This window comes from Bombina bombina, unplaced genomic scaffold (assembly GCF_027579735.1).
Source record: "Bombina bombina isolate aBomBom1 unplaced genomic scaffold, aBomBom1.pri scaffold_1392, whole genome shotgun sequence".
Lineage (NCBI taxonomy): Eukaryota > Metazoa > Chordata > Amphibia > Anura > Bombinatoridae > Bombina > Bombina bombina.
Genome location: NW_026513037.1, coordinates 46,392 through 64,847, shown reverse-complemented (window position 1 = coordinate 64,847; position 18,456 = coordinate 46,392). Strand labels below are relative to the sequence as shown.

Sequence of the window (18,456 nt, the reverse complement as noted above, 5' to 3'; positions counted from 1 at the left end):
AGTGACAAGGGTTCATTTTGGCTAAAATGTTTTTGACAGAATTATCCATTACAGCCGTTAATTGTTGCATAGTAAGGAGTATTGGCGCGCTAGATGTACTAGGGGCCTCCTGAGTGGGCAAGACTCGTGTAGACGAAGGAGGGAATGATGCAGTACCATGCTTACTCCCCTCACTTGAGGAATCATCTTGGGCATCATTGTCATTGTCACATAAATCACATTTATTTAAATGAATAGGAATTCTGGCTTCCCCACATTCAGAACACAGTCTATCTGGTAGTTCAGACATGTTAAACAGGCATAAACTTGATAACAAAGTACAAAAAACGTTTTAAAATAAAACCGTTACTGTCACTTTAAATTTTAAACTGAACACACTTTATTACTGCAATTGCGAAAAAAACATGAAGGAATTGTTCAAAATTCACCAAATTTTCACCACAGTGTCTTAAAGCCTTAAAAGTGTTGCACACCAAATTTGGAAGCTTTAACCCTTAAAATAACGGAACCGGAGCCGTTTTTAACTTTAACCCCTTTACAGTCCCTGGTATCTGCTTTGCTGAGACCCAACCAAGCCCAAAGGGGAATACGATACCAAATGACGCCTTCAGAAAGTCTTTTCTAAGTATCAGAGCTCCTCTCACATGCGACTGCATGCCATGCCTCTCAAAAAACAAGTGCGCAACACCGGCGCGAAAATGAGACTCTGCCTATGCTTTGGGAAAGCCCCTAAAGAATAAGGTGTCTAAAACAGTGCCTGCCGATATTATTATATCAAAAAACCCAAATAAAATGATTCCTCAAGGCTAAATATGTGTTAATAATGAATCGATTTAGCCCAGAAAAAGTCTACAGTCTTAATAAGCCCATGTGAAGCCCTTATTTACAATCGTAATAAACATGGCTTACCGGATCCCATAGGGAAAATGACAGCTTCCAGCATTACATCGTCTTGTTAGAATGTGTCATACCTCAAGCAGCAAGAGACTGCACACTGTTCCCCCAACTGAAGTTAATTGCTCTCAACAGTCCTGTGTGGAACAGCCATGGATTTTAGTTACGGTTGCTAAAATCATTTTCCTCATACAAACAGAAATCTTCATCTCTTTTCTGTTTCTGAGTAAATAGTACATACCAGCACTATTTCAAAATAACAAACTCTTGATTGAATAATAAAAAACTACAGTTAAACACTAAAAAACTCTAAGCCATCTCCGTGGAGATGTTGCCTGTACAACGGCAAAGAGAATGACTGGGGTAGGCGGAGCCTAGGAGGGATCATGTGACCAGCTTTGCTGGGCTCTTTGCCATTTCCTGTTGGGGAAGAGAATATCCCACAAGTAAGGATGACGCCGTGGACCGGACACACCTATGTTGGAGAAATCTATTATTTACAAAGAATAATCAGGGGAAAGCGCGAACGCAGTCCCCCACTACCACAAATTATGCAGTCGAGTCTCCCACATTTGGGGAAATGGCAAGAGTCAACACAATCGGAGTGCAATGGATGAGCCTCACCCTGGGAGAACCACCTTCATGATCATGGTATCTCCCCTGCCAGGTAAGTATGAGTTGTAGCGTCAATCGAGCGGGTCGCTGCTCCAGCGCTACTTGCTTAACATAAGGGAGCTTCCGTTCCTCGGCGCTCCGCTGACCAGAGAGACAAATTTCATTCCAATGCCTCCTCCTGGCTAAATAGGCAAGCCCTCAAAATCTTTCACTATGAAAATAAAAAACTTTCATTAAACCGTGCATTCAAGAAGCAGCACTCCCAGGATACATTGCAGCAAACATATTTGCATGTGATGATGTCACAAAGGTAGCCTGCCAGTCTACTGTTAGTTCACAAGCATTTTCACCCGTCTTAATTGCATGCAAAAGAACTGAGCCGAACAGACAATTTGCAGAGTATCACTGCCATTATAGCTGCACAACATCAGGTTGAGCACTCCGGTGGCACAGATGGCATTTAAGCAACTTAGCATTTGTTATCAAGCACTTTCCGAATAATACATTTTCTGCATCCCAGGCATCTGAACAGGGTGAAAGAGCGATCCTCATTCCAATAATATGGACATAATACAAGACTTAAAGGGAAACTCAATCAAAATTAAACTTTCATTATTCAGATAGAGCATGCCATTTTAAACAACTTTCCAATTTACTTCCATTAACAAAATGTGCACATTCTTTTTATATTTAAACTTTTTGAGTCACCAGCTCCTACTGAGCATGTGCAAGAATAAGTGTGTATGGCTGATGGCTGTCACATGGTACATGTATGCATTTGTGAATGGCTGATGGCTGTCACATGGTACATGTATGCATTTGTGAATGGCTGATGGCTGTCACATGGTACAGGGGGAGTGGAAAAAGACATAACTTTTAAAATTGTCAGAAAAAAAAATCTACTCTTTTGAAGATCAGAATAAGTGCTATTGCATTGTCTTGTTATCTTGCATTTGTGGATTATGCAAATCTACTGTGTTGACTGGTCCTTTAAAAGCACGTGGCCAGGACCAGGGGATGCAGAGAATGAAAGCATGTCAGGCTCAGAAATCTATTATTTACAAAGAATAATCAGGGGAAAGCGCGTACGCAGTCCCCGACTACCACAAATTATGCAGTCGATTCTCCCACATTTGGGGAAATCGCAAGGGTCAACACAACCGGAGTGCAATGGATGAGCCTCACCCTGGGAGAACCACCTTTATGATCATGGTATCTCCCCTGCCAGGTAAGTATGAGTTGTAGCGTCAATCGAGCGGGTCGCTGCTCCAGCGCTACTTGCTTAACATAAGGGAGCTTCCATTCCTCGGCGCTCCGCTGACCAGAGAGACAAATTTCATTCCAATGCCTCCTCCTGGCTAAATAGGCAAGCCCTCAAAATCTTTCACTATGAAAATAAAAAACTTTCATTAAACCGTGCATTCAAGAAGCAGCACTCCCAGGATAAATTGCAGCAAACATATTTGCATGTGATGATGTCACAAAGGTAGCCTGCCAGTCTGCTGTCAGTTCACATCACCTGTCTGATTGCATGCAAAAGAACTGAGCCGACCTGAGCACGTGGCCAGGACCACAGAGATGCAGAGACTGAAACGATATCAGGCTAAGAAATCTATCATTTACTATGAATAATCAGGGGAAAGCGCGAACGCAGTCCCCCACTACCACAAATTATGCAGTCAAGTTCCCGCATTTGGGGAAATCGCAGGGGTCAACCCAACCGGAGTGCAATGGATGAGCCTCACCCTGGGAGAACCACCTTCATGATCATGGTATCTCCCCTGCCAGGTAAGTATGAGTTGTAGCGTCAATCGAGCGGGTCGCTGCTCCAGCGCTACTTGCTTAACATAAGGGAGCTTCCGTTCCTCGGCGCTCCGCTGACCAGAGAGACAAATTTCATTCCAATGCCTCCTCCTGGCTAAATAGGCAAGCCCTCAAAATCTTTCACTATGAAAATAAAAAACTTTCATTAAACCGTGCATTCAAGAAGCAGCACTCCCAGGATACATTGCAGCAAACATATTTGCATGTGATGATGTCACAAATGCAACCTGCCAGTCTGCTGTCAGTTCACATCACCTGTCTGATTGCATGCAAAAGAACTGAGCCGACCTGAGCACGTGGCCAGGACCACAGAGATGCAGAGACTGAAACGATATCAGGCTAAGAAATCTATCATTTACTATGAATAATCAGGGGAAAGCGCGAACGCAGTCCCCCACTACCACAAATTATGCAGTCAAGTTCCCGCATTTGGGGAAATCGCAGGGGTCAACCCAACCGGAGTGCAATGGATGAGCCTCACCCTGGGAGAACCACCTTCATGATCATGGTATCTCCCCTGCCAGGTAAGTATGAGTTGTAGCGTCAATCGAGCGGGTCGCTGCTCCAGCGCTACTTGCTTAACATAAGGGAGCTTCCGTTCCTCGGCGCTCCGCTGACCAGAGAGACAAATTTCATTCCAACGCCTCCTCCTGGCTAAATAGGCAAGCCCTCAAAATCTTTCACTATGAAAATAAAAAACTTTCATTAAACCGTGCATTCAAGAAGCAGCACTCCCAGGATACATTGCAGCAAACATATTTGCATGTGATGATGTCACAAATGCAACCTGCCAGTCTGCTGTCAGTTCACATCACCTGTCTGATTGCATGCAAAAGAACTGAGCCGACCTGAGCACGTGGCCAGGACCACAGAGATGCAGAGACTGAAACGATATCAGGCTAAGAAATCTATCATTTACTATGAATAATCAGGGGAAAGCGCGAACGCAGTCCCCCACTACCACAAATTATGCAGTCAAGTTCCCGCATTTGGGGAAATCGCAGGGGTCAACCCAACCGGAGTGCAATGGATGAGCCTCACCCTGGGAGAACCACCTTCATGATCATGGTATCTCCCCTGCCAGGTAAGTATGAGTTGTAGCGTCAATCGAGCGGGTCGCTGCTCCAGCGCTACTTGCTTAACATAAGGGAGCTTCCGTTCCTCGGCGCTCCGCTGACCAGAGAGACAAATTTCATTCCAATGCCTCCTCCTGGCTAAATAGGCAAGCCCTCAAAATCTTTCACTATGAAAATAAAAAACTTTCATTAAACCGTGCATTCAAGAAGCAGCACTCCCAGGATACATTGCAGCAAACATATTTGCATGTGATGATGTCACAAAGGTAGCCTGCCAGTCTACTGTTAGTTCACAAGCATTTTCACCCGTCTTAATTGCATGCAAAAGAACTGAGCCGAACAGACATTTTGCAGAGTATCACTGCCATTATAGCTGCACAACATCAGGTTGAGCACTCCGGTGGCACAGATGGCATTTAAGCAACTTAGCATTTGTTATCAAGCACTTTCCGAATAATACATTTTCTGCATCTCAGGCATCTGAACAGGGTGAAAGAGCGATCCTCATTCCAATAATATGGACATAATACAAGACTTAAAGGGAAACTCAATCAAAATTAAACTTTCATTATTCAGATAGAGCATGCCATTTTAAACAACTTTCCAATTTACTTCCATTAACAAAATGTGCACATTCTTTTTATATTTAAACTTTTTGAGTCACCAGCTCCTACTGAGCATGTGCAAGAATAAGTGTGTATGGCTGATGGCTGTCACATGGTACATGTATGCATTTGTGAATGGCTGATGGCTGTCACATGGTACATGTATGCATTTGTGAATGGCTGATGGCTGTCACATGGTACAGGGGGAGTGGAAAAAGACATAACTTTTAAAATTGTCAGAAAAAAAAATCTACTCTTTTGAAGATCAGAATAAGTGCTATTGCATTGTCTTGTTATCTTGCATTTGTGGATTATTCAAATCTACTGTGTTGACTGGTCCTTTAAAAGCACGTGGCCAGGACCAGGGGATGCAGAGAATGAAAGCATGTCAGGCTCAGAAATCTATTATTTACAAAGAATAATCAGGGGAAAGCGCGTACGCAGTCCCCCACTACCACAAATTATGCAGTCGAGTCTCCCACATTTGGGGAAATCGCAAGGGTCAACACAACCGGAGTGCAATGGATGAGCCTCTCCCTGGGAGAACCACCTTTATGATCATGGTATCTCCCCTGCCAGGTAAGTATGAGTTGTAGCGTCAATCGAGCGGGTCGCTGCTCCAGCGCTACTTGCTTAACATAAGGGAGCTTCCGTTCCTCGCCGCTCCGCTGACCAGAGAGACAAATTTCATTCCAATGCCTCCTCCTGGCTAAATAGGCAAGCCCTCAAAATCTTTCACTATGAAAATAAAAAACTTTCATTAAACCGTGCATTCAAGAAGCAGCACTCCCAGGATACATTGCAGCAAACATATTTGCATGTGATGATGTCACAAAGGTAGCCTGCCAGTCTACTGTTAGTTCACAAGCATTTTCACCCGTCTTAATTGCATGCAAAAGAACTGAGCCGAACAGACATTTTGCAGAGTATCACTGCCATTATAGCTGCACAACATCAGGTTGAGCACTCCGGTGGCACAGATGGCATTTAAGCAACTTAGCATTTGTTATCAAGCACTTTCCGAATAATACATTTTCTGCATCTCAGGCATCTGAACAGGGTGAAAGAGCGATCCTCATTCCAATAATATGGACATAATACAAGACTTAAAGGGAAACTCAATCAAAATTAAACTTTCATTATTCAGATAGAGCATGCCATTTTAACCCCTTAATGACCGAGGACGTGCAGGGTACGTCCTCTAAAAAAAGGCAGTTAACGCCTGAGGACGTACCCTGCACGTCCTCAGTCTGGAAAGCAGCTGGAAGCGATCCTGCTCGCTTCCAGCTGCTTTCCGGTTATTGCAGTGATGCCTCGACATCGAGGCATCCTGCAATAACACTTTCTGGCCATCCGATGCAGAGAGAGCCACTCTGTGGCCCTCTCTGCACCGGACATCGATGGCCGGTATCGTTGGTGGGTGGGAGCCGACTTGGGAGGCGGGTGGGCGGCCATCGGTGTGATCTGGAAGGTGGAGGGGGGCGGGATCGGGGGCGGAGCCTTCGGGGGCGCGCACGGGCGCGCGCGCGTGCACGGTGGGTGGTGGGCGGGCGCGTGCACGGGGCGGGAGCGGGTGGGAACCGCTACACTACAGAAAAAAAGTAAGAGTAAAGTGTATTAAAAAATGAAAATAAACATTTAAAAAAAAAAGCATTTAAGCGATCTGGAAGGGGTGGGGGGTTGGTATTGGGGGGGGGGAAGCTACACTACAGAAAAAGGAAATTTTTTTAATAAAAACACATATTTTCACTAAAATGGGTACTGGCAGACAGCTGCCAGTACCCAAGATGGCGCACATTAAGTCAGAGGGGGAGGGTTAGAGAGCTGTTGGGTGGGGGATCAGTGAGGTTGGGGGCTAAGGGGGATCCTACACAGAAGCATATGTAAATATGCTAAAACAAAATGCACAAAAATGCACAAATTTTCCTTTTATTTTAGTACTGGCAGAGTTTCTGCCAGTACTTAAGATGGCGGGGACATTTGTGGGGTAGGGGAGGGAAGAGAGATGTTTGGGAGGGATCAGGGGGTCTGATGTTTCAGGTGGGAGGCTGATCTCTACACTAAAGCTAAAATTAACCCTGCAAGCTCCCTACAAGCTACCTAATTAACCCCTTCACTGCTAGCCATAATACACGTGTGATGCGCAGCGCCATTTAGCAGCATTCTAATTACCAAAAAGCAACGCCAAAGTCATATATGTCTGCTATTTCTGAACAAAGGGGATCCCAGAGAAGCATTTACAACCATTTGTGCCATAATTGCACAAGCTGTTTGTAAATGATTTCAGTGACAAACCTAAAATTGTGAAAAATGTAATGTTTTTTTTAATTTGATCGCATTTGGCGGTGAAATGGTGGCATGAAATATACCAAAATGGGCCTAGATCAATACTTGGGGTTGTCTACTACACTACACTAAAGCTAAAAATACCCCAAAAAGCTCCTTACATGCTCCCTAATTAACCCCTTCACTGCTGGGCATAATACACGTGTGGTGCGCAGTGGCATTTAGCGGCCTTCTAATTACCAAAAAGCAATGCCAAAGCCATATATGTCTGCTATTTCTGAACAAAGGGGATCCCAGAGAAGAATTTACAACCATTTATGCCATAATTGCACAAGCAGTTTGTAAATAATTTCAGTGAGAAACTGAAAGTTTGTGAAAAAATTTGTGAAAAAGTGAACAATTTTTTGTATTTGATCGCATTTGGCGGTGAAATGGTGGCATGAAATATACCAAAATGGGCCTAGATCAATACTTTGGGATGTCTTCTAAAAAAAAATATATATATGTCAATGGATATTCAGGGATTCCTGAAAGATATCAGTGTCCCAATGTAACTAGCGCTAATTTTGAAAAAAATATGTTTTGAAAATAGCAAAGTGCTACTTGTATTTATGGCCCTATAAGTTACAAAAAAAGCAAAGAAGATGTAAACATTGGGTATTTCTAAACTCAGGACAAAATTTAGAAACTATTTAGCATGGGTGTTTTTTGGTGGTTGTAGATATGTAACAGATTTTGGGGTTCAAAGTTAGAAAAAGTGTGTTTTTTTCCATTTTTCCTCATATTTTATAATTTTTTTTATAGTAAATGATAAGATATGATGAAAATAATGGTATTTTTAGAAAGTCCATTTAATGGCGAGAAAAACGGTATATAATATGTGTGGGTACAGTAAATGAGTAAGAGGAAAATTTCAGCTAAACACAAACACTGCAGAAATGTAAAAATAGCCTTGGTCCCAAACGGACAGAAAATGGAAAAGTGCTCTGGTCACTAAGGGGTTAAACAACTTTCCAATTTACTTCCATTAACAAAATGTGCACATTCTTTTTATATTTAAACTTTTTGAGTCACCAGCTCCTACTGAGCATGTGCAAGAATAAGTGTGTATGGCTGATGGCTGTCACATGGTACATGTATGCATTTGTGAATGGCTGATGGCTGTCACATGGTACATGTATGCATTTGTGAATGGCTGATGGCTGTCACATGGTACAGGGGGAGTGGAAAAAGACATAACTTTTAAAATTGTCAGAAAAAAAAATCTACTCTTTTGAAGATCAGAATAAGTGCTATTGCATTGTCTTGTTATCTTGCATTTGTGGATTATGCAAATCTACTGTGTTGACTGGTCCTTTAAAAGCACGTGGCCAGGACCAGGGGATGCAGAGAATGAAAGCATGTCAGGCTCAGAAATCTATTATTTACAAAGAATAATCAGGGGAAAGCGCGTACGCAGTCCCCCACTACCACAAATTATGCAGTCGAGTCTCCCACATTTGGGGAAATCGCAAGGGTCAACACAACCGGAGTGCAATGGATGAGCCTCACCCTGGGAGAACCACCTTTATGATCATGGTATCTCCCCTGCCAGGTAAGTATGAGTTGTAGCGTCAATCGAGCGGGTCGCTGCTCCAGCGCTACTTGCTTAACATAAGGGAGCTTCCGTTCCTCGGCGCTCCGCTGACCAGAGAGACAAATTTCATTCCAATGCCTCCTCCTGGCTAAATAGGCAAGCCCTCAAAATCTTTCACTATGAAAATAAAAAACTTTCATTAAACCGTGCATTCAAGAAGCAGCACTCCCAGGATACATTGCAGCAAACATATTTGCATGTGATGATGTCACAAAGGTAGCCTGCCAGTCTACTGTTAGTTCACAAGCATTTTCACCCGTCTTAATTGCATGCAAAAGAACTGAGCCGAACAGACATTTTGCAGAGTATCACTGCCATTATAGCTGCACAACATCAGGTTGAGCACTCCGGTGGCACAGATGGCATTTAAGCAACTTAGCATTTGTTATCAAGCACTTTCCGAATAATAAATTTTCTGCATCCCAGGCATCTGAACAGGGTGAAAGAGCGATCCTCATTCCAATAATATGGACATAATACAAGACTTAAAGGGAAACTCAATCAAAATTAAACTTTCATTATTCAGATAGAGCATGCCATTTTAAACAACTTTCCAATTTACTTCCATTAACAAAATGTGCACATTCTTTTTATATTTAAACTTTTTGAGTCACCAGCTCCTACTGAGCATGTGCAAGAATAAGTGTGTATGGCTGATGGCTGTCACATGGTACATGTATGCATTTGTGAATGGCTGATGGCTGTCACATGGTACATGTATGCATTTGTGAATGGCTGATGGCTGTCACATGGTACAGGGGGAGTGGAAAAAGACATAACTTTTAAAATTGTCAGAAAAAAAAATCTATTCTTTTGAAGTTCAGAATAAGTGCTATTGCATTGTCTTGTTATCTTGCATTTGTGGATTATGCAAATCTACTGTGTTGACTGGTCCTTTAAAAGCACGTGGCCAGGACCAGGTGATGCAGAGAATGAAAGCATGTCAGGCTCAGAAATCTATTATTTACAAAGAATAATCAGGGGAAAGCGCGAACGCAGTCCCCCACTACCACAAATTATGCAGTCGAGTCTCCCACATTTGGGGAAATCGCAAGGGTCAACACAATCGGAGTGCAATGGATGAGCCTCACCCTGGGAGAACCACCTTCATGATCATGGTATCTCCCCTGCCAGGTAAGTATGAGTTGTAGCGTCAATCGAGCGGGTCGCTGCTCCAGCGCTACTTGCTTAACATAAGGGAGCTTCCGTTCCTCGGCGCTCCGCTGACCAGAGAGACAAATTTCATTCCAATGCCTCCTCCTGGCTAAATAGGCAAGCCCTCAAAATCTTTCACTATGAAAATAAAAAACTTTCATTAAACCATGCATTCAAGAAGCAGCACTCCCAGGATACATTGCAGCAAACATATTTGCATGTGATGATGTCACAAAGGTAGCCTGCCAGTCTACTGTTAGTTCACAAGCATTTTCACCCGTCTTAATTGCATGCAAAAGAACTGAGCCGAACAGACAATTTGCAGAGTATCACTGCCATTATAGCTGCACAACATCAGGTTGAGCACTCCGGTGGCACAGATGGCATTTAAGCAACTTAGCATTTGTTATCAAGCACTTTCCGAATAATACATTTTCTGCATCCCAGGCATCTGAACAGGGTGAAAGAGCGATCCTCATTCCAATAATATGGACATAATACAAGACTTAAAGGGAAACTCAATCAAAATTAAACTTTCATTATTCAGATAGAGCATGCCATTTTAAACAACTTTCCAATTTACTTCCATTAACAAAATGTGCACATTCTTTTTATATTTAAACTTTTTGAGTCACCAGCTCCTACTGAGCATGTGCAAGAATAAGTGTGTATGGCTGATGGCTGTCACATGGTACATGTATGCATTTGTGAATGGCTGATGGCTGTCACATGGTACATGTATGCATTTGTGAATGGCTGATGGCTGTCACATGGTACATGTATGCATTTGTGAATGGCTGATGGCTGTCACATGGTACAGGGGGAGTGGAAAAAGACATAACTTTTAAAATTGTCAGAAAAAAAAATCTACTCTTTTGAAGTTCAGAATAAGTGCTATTGCATTGTCTTGTTATCTTGCATTTGTGGATTATGCAAATCTACTGTGTTGACTGGTCCTTTAAAAGCACGTGGCCAGGACCAGGGGATGCAGAGAATGAAAGCATGTCAGGCTCAGAAATCTATTATTTACAAAGAATAATCAGGGGAAAGCGCGAACGCAGTCCCCCACTACCACAAATTATGCAGTCGAGTCTCCCACATTTGGGGAAATCGCAAGGGTCAACACAACCGGAGTGCAATGGATGAGCCTCACCCTGGGAGAACCACCTTCATGATCATGGTATCTCCCCTGCCAGGTAAGTATGAGTTGTAGCGTCAATCGAGCGGGTCGCTGCTCCAGCGCTACTTGCTTAACATAAGGGAGCTTCCGTTCCTCGGCGCTCCGCTGACCAGAGAGACAAATTTCATTCCAATGCCTCCTCCTGGCTAAATAGGCAAGCCCTCAAAATCTTTCACTATGAAAATAAAAAACTTTCATTAAACCGTGCATTCAAGAAGCAGCACTCCCAGGATACATTGCAGCAAACATATTTGCATGTGATGATGTCACAAAGGTAGCCTGCCAGTCTACTGTTAGTTCACAAGCATTTTCACCCGTCTTAATTGCATGCAAAAGAACTGAGCCGAACAGACATTTTGCAGAGTATCACTGCCATTATAGCTGCACAACATCAGGTTGAGCACTCCGGTGGCACAGATGGCATTTAAGCAACTTAGCATTTGTTATCAAGCACTTTCCGAATAATACATTTTCTGCATCACAGGCATCTGAACAGGGTGAAAGAGCGATCCTCATTCCAATAATATGGACATAATACAAGACTTAAAGGGAAACTCAATCAAAATTAAACTTTCATTATTCAGATAGAGCATGCCATTTTAAACAACTTTCCAATTTACTTCCATTAACAAAATGTGCACATTCTTTTTATATTTAAACTTTTTGAGTCACCAGCTCCTACTGAGCATGTGCAAGAATAAGTGTGTATGGCTGATGGCTGTCACATGGTACATGTATGCATTTGTGAATGGCTGATGGCTGTCACATGGTACATGTATGCATTTGTGAATGGCTGATGGCTGTCACATGGTACAGGGGGAGTGGAAAAAGACATAACTTTTAAAATTGTCAGAAAAAAAAATCTACTCTTTTGAAGATCAGAATAAGTGCTATTGCATTGTCTTGTTATCTTGCATTTGTGGATTATGCAAATCTACTGTGTTGACTGGTCCTTTAAAAGCACGTGGCCAGGACCAGGGGATGCAGAGAATGAAAGCATGTCAGGCTCAGAAATCTATTATTTACAAAGAATAATCAGGGGAAAGCGCGTACGCAGTCCCCCACTACCACAAATTATGCAGTCGAGTCTCCCACATTTGGGGAAATCGCAAGGGTCAACACAACCGGAGTGCAATGGATGAGCCTCACCCTGGGAGAACCACCTTTATGATCATGGTATCTCCCCTGCCAGGTAAGTATGAGTTGTAGCGTCAATCGAGCGGGTCGCTGCTCCAGCGCTACTTGCTTAACATAAGGGAGCTTCCGTTCCTCGGCGCTCCGCTGACCAGAGAGACAAATTTCATTCCAATGCCTCCTCCTGGCTAAATAGGCAAGCCCTCAAAATCTTTCACTATGAAAATAAAAAACTTTCATTAAACCGTGCATTCAAGAAGCAGCACTCCCAGGATACATTGCAGCAAACATATTTGCATGTGATGATGTCACAAAGGTAGCCTGCCAGTCTACTGTTAGTTCACAAGCATTTTCACCCGTCTTAATTGCATGCAAAAGAACTGAGCCGAACAGACATTTTGCATAGTATCACTGCCATTATAGCTGCACAACATCAGGTTGAGCACTCCGGTGGCACAGATGGCATTTAAGCAACTTAGCATTTGTTATCAAGCACTTTCCGAATAATACATTTTCTGCATCCCAGGCATCTGAACAGGGTGAAAGAGCGATCCTCATTCCAATAATATGGACATAATACAAGACTTAAAGGGAAACTCAATCAAAATTAAACTTTCATTATTCAGATAGAGCATGCCATTTTAAACAACTTTCCAATTTACTTCCATTAACAAAATGTGCACATTCTTTTTATATTTAAACTTTTTGAGTCACCAGCTCCTACTGAGCATGTGCAAGAATAAGTGTGTATGGCTGATGGCTGTCACATGGTACATGTATGCATTTGTGAATGGCTGATGGCTGTCACATGGTACATGTATGCATTTGTGAATGGCTGATGGCTGTCACATGGTACAGGGGGAGTGGAAAAAACATAATTTATGCTTACCTGATAAATTCCTTTCTTCTGTAGTGTGATCAGTCCACGGGTCATCATTACTTCTGGGATATTAACTGCTCCCCTACAGGAAGTGCAAGAGGATTCACCCAGCAGAGCTGCATATAGCTCCTCCCCTCTACGTCACTCCCAGTCATTCGACCAAGGACCAACGAGAAAGGAAAAGCCAAGGGTGAAGTGGTGACTGGAGTATAAATTAAAAAATATTTACCTGCCTTAAAAACAGGGCGGGCCGTGGACTGATCACACTACAGAAGAAAGGAATTTATCAGGTAAGCATAAATTATGTTTTCTTCTGTTAAGTGTGATCAGTCCACGGGTCATCATTACTTCTGGGATACCAATACCAAAGCAAAAGTACACGGATGACGGGAGGGATAGGCAGACTCTTTATACAGAAGGAACCACTGCCTGAAGAACCTTTCTCCCAAAAATAGCCTCCGATGAAGCAAAGGTGTCAAATTTGTAAAATTTGGAAAAAGTATGAAGCGAAGACCAAGTTGCAGCCTTGCAAATCTGTTCAACAGAGGCCTCATTCTTGAAGGCCCAAGTGGAAGCCACAGCTCTAGTAGAATGAGCTGTAATTCTTTCAGGGGGCTGCTGTCCAGCAGTCTCATAAGCTAAACGAATTATGCTACGAAGCCAAAAAGAAAGAGAGGTAGCGGAAGCTTTTTGACCTCTCCTCTGCCCAGAGTAAATGACAAACAGAGAAGACGTTTGTCGGAATTCCTTAGTTGCCTGCAAGTAAAATTTTAGAGCCCGGACTACATCCAGGTTGTGCAGTAGACGTTCCTTCTTTGAAGAAGGATTTGGGCATAAAGAAGGAACAACAATCTCTTGATTGATATTCCTGTTAGTAACTACCTTAGGTAAGAACCCAGGTTTAGTACGCAGGACTACCTTATCCGAATGAAAAATCAAATAAGGAGAATCACAATGTAAGGCTGATAATTCAGAGACTCTTCGAGCCGAGGAAATAGCCATTAAAAATAGAACTTTCCAAGATAACAACTTTATATCAATGGAATGAAGGGGTTCAAACGGAACGCCCTGTAAAACATTAAGAACAAGGTTTAAACTCCATGGTGGAGCAACAGTTTTAAACACAGGCTTAATCCTGGCCAAAGCCTGACAAAAAGCCTGGACGTCAGGAACTTCTGACAGACGTTTGTGTAACAGAATGGACAGAGCTGAGATCTGTCCCTTTAATGAACTAGCAGAAAAACCCTTTTCTAAACCTTCTTGTAGAAAAGACAATATCCTAGGAATCCTAACCTTACTCCAAGAGTAACCTTTGGATTCACACCAATGTAGGTATTTACGCCATATCTTATGGTAAATCTTTCTGGTAACAGGTTTCCTAGTCTGTATTAAGGTACTAATAACTGACTCAGAAAACCCACGTCTTGATAAAATTAAGCGTTCAATTTCCAAGCAGTCAACTTCAGAGAAGTTAGATTTTGATGTTTGAAGGGACCCTGTATCAGAAGGTCCTGTTTCAGAGGTAGAGACCAAGGCGGACAGGATGACATGTCCACCAGGTCTGCATACCAAGTCCTGCGTGGCCACGCAGGTGCTATTAGAATCACTGATGCTCTCTCTTGTTTGATTCTGGCTATCAATCGAGGAAGCAACGGGAAGGGTGGAAACACGTAAGCCATCCTGAAGTCCCAAGGTGCTGTCAGAGCATCTATCAGGACTGCTCCTGGATCCCTGGATCTGGACCCGTAACGAGGAAGCTTGGCGTTCTGTCGAGACGCCATGAGATCTATCTCTGGTTTGCCCCAACGTCGAAGTATTTGGGCAAAGACCTCCGGATGAAGTTCCCACTCCCCCGGATGAAAAGTCTGACGACTTAAGAAATCCGCCTCCCAGTTCTCCACTCCCGGGATGTGGATTGCTGACAGGTGGCAAGAGTGAGACTCTGCCCAGCGAATTATCTTTGATACTTCCATCATAGCTAGGGAGCTTCTTGTCCCTCCCTGATGGTTGATGTAAGCTACAGTCGTGATGTTGTCCGACTGAAACCTGATGAACCCCCGAGTTGTCAACTGGGGCCAAGCCAGGAGGGCATTGAGAACTGCTCTCAATTCCAGAATGTTTATTGGCAGGAGACTCTCCTCCTGACTCCATAGTCCCTGAGCCTTCAGGGAATTCCAGACGGCACCCCAACCTAGAAGGCTGGCGTCTGTTGTTACAATTGTCCAGTCTGGTCTGCTGAATGGCATCCCCCTGGACAGGTGTGGCCGAGAAAGCCACCATAGAAGAGAATTTCTGGTCTCTTGATCCAGATTCAGAGAAGGGGATAAGTCTGAGTAATCCCCATTCCACTGACCTAGCATGCACAGTTGCAGTGGTCTGAGGTGTAAGCGTGCAAAGGGTACTATGTCCATTGCCGCTACCATTAAGCCGATTACCTCCATACATTGAGCCACTGACGGGTGTTGATTGGAATGAAGAGTGCGGCAAGCACTTTGAAGTCTTGATAGCCTGTCCTCTGTCAGGTAAATCTTCATTTCTACAGAATCTATAAGAGTCCCCAGGAAGGGAACTCTTGTGAGTGGAACGAGTGAACTTTTCTTTTCGTTCACCTTCCATCCATGTGACCTTAGAAATGCCAGCACTAACTCTGTATGAGATTTGGCAGTTTGAAAGCTTGAAGCTTGTATCAGAATGTCGTCTAGGTATGGAGCTACCGAGATTCCCTGCGGTCTTAGTACCGCCAGAAGAGCACCCAGAACCTTTGTGAAGATTCTTGGCGCTGTAGCCAATCCGAATGGAAGAGCCACAAACTGGTAATGCCTGTCTAGGAAGGCAAACCTTAGGTACCGGTAATGATCTTTGTGAATCGGTATGTGCAGGTAAGCATCTTTTAAATCTACAGTGGTCATGTACTGACCCTCTTGGATCATAGGTAAAATTGTCCGAATAGTCTCCATCTTGAACGATGGAACTCTTAGGAATTTGTTTAGGATCTTTAAGTCCAGGATTGGTCTGAAAGTTCCCTCTTTTTTGGGAACCACAAACAGATTTGAGTAAAACCCCTGTCCCTGTTCCGATCGTGGAACTGGATGGATTACTCCCATTAACAAGAGCTCTTGTACGCAGCGTAGAAAAGCCTCTTTCTTTGTCTGGATTGTTGACAATCTTGACAGATGAAATCTCTCTCTTGGAGGAGAGTATTTGAAGTCCAGAAGGTATCCCTGAGATATTATCTCTAGCGCCCAGGGATCCTGAACATCTCTTGCCCAAGCCTGGGCGAAGAGAGAAAGTCTGCCCCCCACTAGATCCGATCCCGGATCGGGGGCCCTCAATTCATGCTGTTTTGGGGGCAGCAGCAGGTTTCCTAGTCTGCTTGCCCTTGTTCCAGGACTGGTTAGGTTTCCAGCCTTGTCTGTAGCGAGCAACAGCTCCTTCCTGTTTTGGTGCAGAGGAAGTTGATGCTGCTCCTGCTTTGAAATTACGAAAGGAACGAAAACTAGACTGTCTAGTCTTGGCTTTGGCTTTGTCCTGAGGCAGGGCATGGCCTTTACCTCCTGTAATGTCAGCGATAATCTCTTTCAACCCGGGCCCGAATAAGGTCTGCCCTTTGAAAGGTATATTAAGCAATTTAGACTTAGAAGTAACATCAGCTGACCAGGATTTTAGCCACAGCGCCCTGCGTGCCTGAATGGCGAATCCTGAATTCTTCGCCGTAAGTTTAGTAAGATGTACTACGGCCTCCGAAATGAATGAATTAGCTAGTTTAAGGACTCTAAGCCTGTCCGTAATGTCGTCCAGAGTAGCTGAACCAATGTTCTCTTCCAGAGACTCAATCCAGAATGCCGCTGCAGCCGTGATCGGCGCAATGCATGCAAGGGGTTGCAATATAAAACCTTGTTGAACAAACATTTTCTTAAGGTAACCCTCTAACTTTTTATCCATTGGATCTGAAAAAGCACAGCTATCCTCCACCGGGATAGTGGTACGCTTAGCTAAAGTAGAAACTGCTCCCTCCACCTTAGGGACCGTTTGCCATAAGTCCCTTGTGGTGGCGTCTATTGGAAACATTTTTCTAAATATCGGAGGGGGTGAGAACGGCACACCGGGTCTATCCCACTCCTTAGTAACAATTTCAGTAAGTCTCTTAGGTATAGGAAAAACCTCAGTACTCGTCGGTACCGCAAAATATTTATCCAACCTACACATTTTCTCTGGTATTGCAACTGTGTTACAATCATTCAGAGCCGCTAACACCTCCCCTAGTAATACACGGAGGTTTTCCAGTTTAAATTTAAAATTTGAAATATCTGAATCCAGTCTGTTTGGATCAGAACCGTCACCCACAGAATGAAGTTCTCCGTCCTCATGTTCTGCCACCTGTGACGCAGTGTCTGACATGGCCCTAATATTATCAGCGCACTCTGTTCTCACCCCAGAGTGATCACGCTTACCTTTTAGTTCTGGTAATTTAGCCAAAACTTCAGTCATAACAGTAGCCATATCCTGTAATGTGATTTGTAATGGCCGCCCAGCTGTACTCGGCGCTACAATATCACGCACCTCCCTCTGAGCGGGAGATGTAGGTACTGACACGTGAGGCGAGTTAGTCGGCATAACTCTCCCCTCGTTGTTTGGTGAAATTTGTTCAATTTGTACAGATTGATTTTTATTTAAAGTAGCATCAATACAGTTAGTACATAAATTTCTATTGGGCTCCACTTTGGCATTGCAACAAATGACACAGGTATCATCTTCTGAATCAGACATGTTTAACACACTAGCAAATAAACTTGCAACTTGGAAATACAATTCAAATAGAATAATATTAAAACGTACTGTGCCTTTAAGAAGCACAGAAGATCTATGACAGTTAAAAATTAATAAATTGAAACAGTTATAGCCTCAATCCTTGTAAACAACACAACTTTAGCAAAGGTTTAATCCCATTAGCAAAGATAACAATTTCTGAAAGCAGGAAACAAATTACAGAATAAAAGTTTTTATTTCAGTCAAACTATAATTCTCACAGCTCTGCTGAGAGAAATTACCTCCCTCAAAATAAGTTTTGAAGACCCCTGAGCTCTGTAGAGATGAACCAGATCATGCAGGGAATACAATGAGTTGCTGACTGAAATATTTGATGCATAGTAAAAGCGCCCCTCCCCCACACA

General features: G+C 43.3%; 10 non-coding genes across 10 annotated transcripts; all 10 read right to left on the bottom strand.

Annotated features, from left to right (window-relative positions):
* Positions 1-1,405: 1,405 nt before the first annotated feature.
* On the bottom strand, positions 1,406-1,569 carry LOC128644675 (U1 spliceosomal RNA). The gene has a single exon (XR_008400036.1). It is a non-coding gene; the product is annotated as a U1 spliceosomal RNA (small nuclear RNA).
* Positions 1,570-2,581: 1,012 nt separating this feature from the next.
* On the bottom strand, positions 2,582-2,745 carry LOC128644674 (U1 spliceosomal RNA). Its single transcript, XR_008400035.1, has one exon. It is a non-coding gene; the product is annotated as a U1 spliceosomal RNA (small nuclear RNA).
* A 397-nt stretch (positions 2,746-3,142) lies between these two features.
* On the bottom strand, positions 3,143-3,305 carry LOC128644670 (U1 spliceosomal RNA). Its single transcript, XR_008400031.1, has one exon. It is a non-coding gene; the product is annotated as a U1 spliceosomal RNA (small nuclear RNA).
* A 397-nt stretch (positions 3,306-3,702) lies between these two features.
* Positions 3,703-3,865, bottom strand: LOC128644669 (U1 spliceosomal RNA). Its single transcript, XR_008400030.1, has one exon. It is a non-coding gene; the product is annotated as a U1 spliceosomal RNA (small nuclear RNA).
* Positions 3,866-4,262: 397 nt separating this feature from the next.
* Positions 4,263-4,425, bottom strand: LOC128644668 (U1 spliceosomal RNA). Its single transcript, XR_008400029.1, has one exon. It is a non-coding gene; the product is annotated as a U1 spliceosomal RNA (small nuclear RNA).
* A 1,012-nt stretch (positions 4,426-5,437) lies between these two features.
* Positions 5,438-5,601, bottom strand: LOC128644672 (U1 spliceosomal RNA). The gene has a single exon (XR_008400033.1). It is a non-coding gene; the product is annotated as a U1 spliceosomal RNA (small nuclear RNA).
* Positions 5,602-8,738: 3,137 nt separating this feature from the next.
* On the bottom strand, positions 8,739-8,902 carry LOC128644679 (U1 spliceosomal RNA). The gene has a single exon (XR_008400039.1). It is a non-coding gene; the product is annotated as a U1 spliceosomal RNA (small nuclear RNA).
* A 1,012-nt stretch (positions 8,903-9,914) lies between these two features.
* Positions 9,915-10,078, bottom strand: LOC128644671 (U1 spliceosomal RNA). The gene has a single exon (XR_008400032.1). It is a non-coding gene; the product is annotated as a U1 spliceosomal RNA (small nuclear RNA).
* A 1,053-nt stretch (positions 10,079-11,131) lies between these two features.
* Positions 11,132-11,295, bottom strand: LOC128644677 (U1 spliceosomal RNA). Its single transcript, XR_008400037.1, has one exon. It is a non-coding gene; the product is annotated as a U1 spliceosomal RNA (small nuclear RNA).
* Positions 11,296-12,307: 1,012 nt separating this feature from the next.
* LOC128644678 (U1 spliceosomal RNA) lies at positions 12,308-12,471 on the bottom strand. Its single transcript, XR_008400038.1, has one exon. It is a non-coding gene; the product is annotated as a U1 spliceosomal RNA (small nuclear RNA).
* Between the last annotated feature and the right edge of the window lie 5,985 nt (positions 12,472-18,456).